General features: G+C 47.8%; 1 pseudogene; it reads left to right on the plus strand.

Annotated features, from left to right (window-relative positions):
• The first annotated feature begins 1,086 nt into the window (after nt 1-1,086).
• LOC115283508 lies at nt 1,087-6,071 on the plus strand (annotated as a pseudogene).
• Nucleotides 6,072-6,457: the final 386 nt, after the last annotated feature.

The raw sequence follows: 6,457 nt of genomic DNA on the forward strand, positions 1-6,457 counted from the left end.
GCGTGGGCCTTTGTGCACGGGTCCTAGGCAAGAGGTGGTCAAAACGACCTCTTGGGGCCTCAAAGGACACACCGCGAAAGCTCGAGGCCGTGGGTGCCAAGAGATGTCTCGGACCCACTGTGGAGGAAGGGGAGGTGGAGTATAAGTCCTCCTGAAAGACCGAGGCAAAATGTAATTCCTCCCTGGCAAAGGGTGGCCGAAATGACCCCATTGTGTAATTCCTTTTTGGCAAGGGGTGTCTGAAACGACCCCATTGTGTGTCTGTAAACAAGCCCAGGGGGCCAAGGGGTGGCAATCAGTATTTGACTCCCTTGGTCCAGGGGGTTCCACTGGTGGCAGCAGTGTAACCTCTTAAGGTACAGGGGGAGAGTAGGGTAGGACTCCTCCTGTCGGACGGACTCCAGAGTATACACGAGTGAGGGTAGGTTCTGTGACTCTGGTGTCAAGCAGTCTGCTGGCAGGGGGAGGCTGGGGTACGTCTCCTCTTGTCAGGATTCCAGTGGCTCTCTGGAACAGGTCGTACACCGGTGGTGCAAGGGGAAGCTGGCTGCCCTTGGCTTAGCCACAGAGCCAACTTGTGTCTGTTTCTCTGTGCATCTGTTTATGGTGTGGTACTTCTGGGGGTTCCACTGGTGGCAGCAGGGTGACCCCATTGTGTGCATATTTCTCTGTGTGCGTTCGTTTGTGTAAGTACTCCTCAGGAGGGAGGCAAAGTGTAATTCCTTACCAGGACAGAGGTGAAATAGTGTAATTCCTCCCTGGCTAAGGGGTTCCACTGATGGCAACAGTGAGACCCCCCTCTTGTGTCTACTTCTCTGTGCATCTGTTTGCTGTGCGTCTATTTGTCTAAGTATAATTTTTGTTGTGACTCTGACTGATGAAGACATTTAGGAAAGGGGTTGAAGTCCCCCATCTACTTTTCTCATGGGAATTTGAGGTCTTTACCCTACATATTTTTCTTTGTAAAGTACACAAAGACCATCATCTCACTTTGGTTTTCTCCTCCCGTGGCCAGGAGGACTAATTCCTGTGTTTTGTGGCTTAATTCTGTCTTTCGTGTTGTTTTATTTTGTTTGGACTAACACCATGGGACAGTCTACTTCCAATCCCTTAGACCTAGTTCTGACTCATTTTAAGGAGGTTAAAACGCAAGTCCACAATCTATCAGTAGATGTCAAAAAGGAAAAGATGGAAAAACTCTGTAAATCTGAATGGCTCACCTATAATGTAGGATGGCCACCTGAGGGTACATTTTACCTCCCCATCATAGAAGCAATAGAAGAATGAGTTTTCCAATGTATGGGGGGCCATCCTGACCAGATCCCATACATTGTTGTCTGTAAGGATCTGGTCACTAACCCACCCATTTGGGTGAAATCCTTTCTCTCTCCAGTATCTTCTCAGGTTCTGGTGACTCAAAACCCAGAAGAAGAAAAGCCAAGACAAACTATGGCCTTGCCCTCAGCCCCCCTCTACCCGCTTTTGCAGGGAGGAACAGATGAGGATCCTCTTTCCCCCTCCACTTTACCGACTCCCCCCCAGTTCTTCTGCCCCTGCTCCTGGTGACCCATTGCCACCACAGCCAGCTTCCTCTGCTCCATCCCCTTCCGCTGAAAGGGGCCCAGCATATGGGACCTGTGGCTGAAGGGGCACCACCCCAGAAGTAGACTCCACGGTGTTCCCCTTGTGAGCCACAGGACCTATAGATGAGGCAGGAAATCAGCCTCATCATTATTGGCCCTTTGCCTCTTCTGACTTTTACAATTGGAGATCTCAAACCCCCCCTCCTTCTCAGAGAACCCCAAAGGCCTCATTGGGTTATTAGAAACTGTACTCCTTACTCACCAACCCACTTGGGATGATTGTCAGCAATTGTTACAGGTTCTGTTTATAAGTGAGGAGCAAGAATGAATCCTGTTGGAAGCAGGAAAACTCGTTCCATGTCCAACGGGGTACCCACCATAAACCCCGCTGACATCAATGCTGGATTTCCCCTCGTCCGCCCCAATTGGGATTATAACACAGGAGAAGGTAAGGAGCGCCTCAAGGTCTATCGCCAGGCTCTATTGGCAGGTCTCAAAGCGGCCACTAAAAGGCCCACTAATCTGACTAAGGTATATGATATAAGACAGGAGGCAAATGAAAGCCCCGCCGCTTTTCTAGAATGGGTGATGGAAGCCTTCAGACAGTTTACCTCATTCGATCCAGAGCATGCAGATCATAAGTCAACCGTGGCAATGGCTTTCATTAACCAGGCTGTGCCCGACATTAAGAGAAAGCTACAAAAAGTGGAGCACCTCAGAGAAAAGAATCTCCGAGATCTAGTAGAGATAGCAGAAAAAGTATACAATAACAGGATAGTGCTGAGAAAAAGCAAGTAAAGGCAGAAAAAAGACGAAATAGAGATTTAGCTAGAGTGTAGGTGGCCACGACTGCAAAACCAGAAGACCACCGCCAGCAATTAGAAAAGATCTCTGGTCCATTAAATGATAAATGGTATTCCTGCTGCAAATAAAAGGAGGACATCTACGTAAAAATTGTTTCAAAGAAAAAAAACTGGTGCCTCGTTTGCAACAATGAGGGACACTGGGCTAAGAACTGTCCAGAAATGAATAGAGATAAGCCAAAACTATTGTTTGCTGGAGACAGTGACTAAAGGGGACGGGGTTCGGAGCCCCTCCCAGAACCTAGTGTAACTCTTAAAGTGGAGGGGAAATCAACTAACTTCTTGGTGGACACTGGGGCTCAACACTCATTATTATTAGAAGCCAATGGGTCTATTTCAAGTAAGCGATCTTGGGTCCAATGTGCTACCGGGACCAAACAGTATTATTCATGGACTACCCAAAGATCGGTGGATTTAGGTGTGGGCCGGGTAACCCACTCTTTTATGATAATCCCAGACTGTCCTTACCCCCTGCTGGGGAGAGACCCTTTATCAAAAATGAGGGCCCAGATTCATTTTGGCCCACAAGGAGCACAATTCTTGAGTTCGGACGGTAAGCCTATCCAGGTCCTCTCCCTCCAACTAGCTGATGAGTACCGTTTATTTGAGGAGCCCCTAACTCCTGATGCCCACATTGACCAGTGGCTCTAGAAACACCCAGAAGCCTGGGCTGAAACCAGGGGTCTAGGTCTAGCAAACCATCGCCCACCCATATTTGTTGAACTCAAACATGGGGCTGACCCAGTTGCAGTTAGACAGTACCCCATGCCTCAACAAGCCAAGGAGGGGATTAAACCCCACATCCACGTCTTTTAAACCTGGGCATTTTAAGGGTCTGCCAGTCTGCCTGGAACACTCCTTTGCTCCCTGCTACAAAGCCTGGTACTAATGACTATAGGCCGGTGCAGGACCTTAGGGAGGTTAACAAACGGGTAATGGATATACATCCTACTGTTCCTAACCCGTACAGTCTTCTGAGCTCCCAGCCACCTGAGAAGCAGTGGTATACAGTCCTTGACTTCAAGGATGCCTTTTTCAGCCTGCCCCTGGCCCCCAAAAGTCAAAAATATTTTGCTTTTGAGTGGCATGATCCTGATATCGGCTTTAACGGGCAGCTGACTTGGACTTGACTTCCTCAGGGGTTTAAAAACTCCCCTACCATCTTCGATGAGGCACTGCATGAAGACTTAGGTGAGTACCGGAGGGAAAACCCAGATGTTACATTGTTGCAGTATGTTGATGATCTCCTGATTGCAGCTACCTCTGAAGAAAGCTGCCTTCAGGGAACTAAAAATCTACTCCAGACATTGAGCAAATTGGGATACAGAGCCTCCGCTAAAAAGGCTCAAATTTATAAGCCTCAAGTTACTTATTTGGGATACATCCTCAAGGATGGACAAAGATGGTTGTCTCCAGCCAGAAAGGACACAATCCTCCACATACCCCCACCTAAAAACCCCAGACAGATGAGAGAGTTCCTGGGGTCAGCGGGGTTTTGCAGATTATGGATTCCAGGCTTTGCAGAAATCGCTAAGCTCTTGTATGAACTGACTAAAGACAAGAGTGAGTTTCAGTGGACCCCTGAACATCAACAAGCATTTGAAACTCTCAAAACAGCTCTCTTGTCGGCACCAGCGCTGGGGCTTCCCGACATTACTCAGCCTTTCCACCTGTTTGTGGATGAAAGTAAAGGGGTGGCCAAAGGTGTGCTAACCTAGATGCTAGGACCCCGGAAAAGGCCAGTGGCCTACATGTCCAAACGCTTGGACACAGTAGCGGCCAGATGGCCCCCCTGTTTAAGGACTGTGGCTACAGTTGCATCTTTAGTTAAGGACACCGACAAATTGACTCTGGGATAAACTCTTGCCATGACCACCCCCCATGCAATCGAGAGAGTACTAAAACAACCACCTGACCAATGGCTCAGCAATGCCCGAAAAACTCATCACCAGACACTGCTACCCAACGGGATAGAATTCTTTTCCAGCCTCCTTCTTCGCTTAATCCAGCCACAGTCCTACCCACTCCCGATGCAGACCCCCCCTTCATGATTGCACTGAGATCCTGGCCCGGGTACACTGCTTCCGAGGAGACCTGACCGATGTGCCTCTTCAAAACGCAGACCATACCTGGTTCACAGATGGGAGTAGTTTCATCCGGGATGGGAAAAGAAAAGCAGGAGTGGCTGTAACTACCGACAATGAGGTAATTTGGGCCCAACCCTTACCTCCAGGGACCTTGGCCCAACGGGCTGAATTAATTGCCCTGACCAAGGCACTAACTTTGGGAAAAGACTTAAGAGTCAACATCTATACAGACAGCAGGTACGCTTTCGTGACAGCCCATGTGCATGGAGCTATTTATCAGGAAAGGGGTCTCCTGACCTCAGAGGGAAAAACGATTAAAAACAAAGACGAAATCATGGACCTGCTACGGGCCCTATGGCTACCAAAAAGTGTGGCCATTATCCACTGCCCTGGCCACCAGAAAGGAGATCAACCCGTTGCCAAGGGAAACAACCTGGCTGATAAAACAGCCAAGGGAGCAGCCCTCAAACCCATCGATGCCTTGCCTGTAGTCCTCCCGGACCCTGAAGATCCCAACCTACCTGAGAATCCCAAATATACTGAGGAGGAAGCCATATGGGCCCAAGGACAACCCATGAGCAAATTTTTCAAAGGATGGTGGAGGGACTCAGATGGGAAGTGAATCCTCCCTGAAGCCCTGGCAGAAAAGATAACTACATAAAATACACCGGACCACTCATATGGGGGTAAAAAGAATGCTGGATGTGGTGCAACAATCTGAGGTAACAACCAAGGACCTACACATCAAGATTAAAAAAATTGTTCACCCGTGCAAGGCCTTGGAGGCCTAAATTATTGGAAGAGATCCTGCCAAGGTATGGTTTTCCTCAGCTCATAGGGTCAGATAACGGACCAGTGTTCGTGTCTAAGGTAAGTCAGGGAATCGCACAGTTCATTGGGGCAGATTGGAAATTACATTGTGCATATAGACACCAAAGTTCAGGACATGTAGAAAGGATGAATAGAACTCTAAAAGAGACCTTAACTAAATTGACCCTGGAGACTGGCAGAGACTGGGAAGCCCTCCTTCCTTTCGCCCTGTATCAGGTACGACACTCTCCCTACCAAATGGGTTTAACTCCATTTGAAATTATGTATGGAAAACCTGCCCCTATTATTCCAAACCTCCAGGAAGCAGCCCTAATGGACATAGAGGATAACAATCTGTTGCTAGGAACCCGAGCTATTCAATGGTCTCACGAACGTGTATGGCCTGAATTACGTGCTATGAATTAGGTCCACCTCCAGAGCCTCATCGGTACCGGCCTGGCGACTGGGTTTATGTCAAATGCCATTGGCAAGAAACCCTTGAGCCGTGGTGGAAAAGACCTTACATCATCCTGTTGACCACTCCAACTGCCTTAAAAGTGGATGGGATAGCAGCCTTGATTCACTACACTCACGTGAGACCAGCCGAACCCTTCCATGTCCCAGAAGGCCGTATCAACCTGGAGAAGCAACAATGGAAGTTACGCCCAGATAAAAGAAATTCGCTCAAGCTGCGACTCCACCGCCGAACATCAGACTTACTGCTATAGCAATACTGCTCCAGGTCAAAAATTAACTACGGGAAACAAAATGTCTCACATGGGCTCATTCAGTGTTTGAATTAATCTAAGTCTGTTGGCTTGCTTGTACCTGGGTTTGCTACAGTTCACATAAGTTCCTGTTATCTCTGCTCCAAGTGGGTAACAAAAAATAGCTTGAAGTAATGGTTAATTTGGTCTGTCTCAGTTCTCCTGGGTAATTGTTAAAATAGTTTTAACGGTTCTTGGTGACATAAAACGTTAAGGTTTTACTTGATGATAAATTAAAATTGAATTTATTGGCTATCTAACGAGATAAAAAAAAAACCAAAGCACAAGCAACAACTAGTAATTGGTGTATTGGTATAGGAGGAGGTCTGTAGATGCTTGTGCTTTTG

This window comes from Suricata suricatta, chromosome X, assembly GCF_006229205.1.
Source record: "Suricata suricatta isolate VVHF042 chromosome X, meerkat_22Aug2017_6uvM2_HiC, whole genome shotgun sequence".
In the NCBI taxonomy this organism is placed as follows: Eukaryota; Metazoa; Chordata; class Mammalia; order Carnivora; family Herpestidae; genus Suricata; species Suricata suricatta.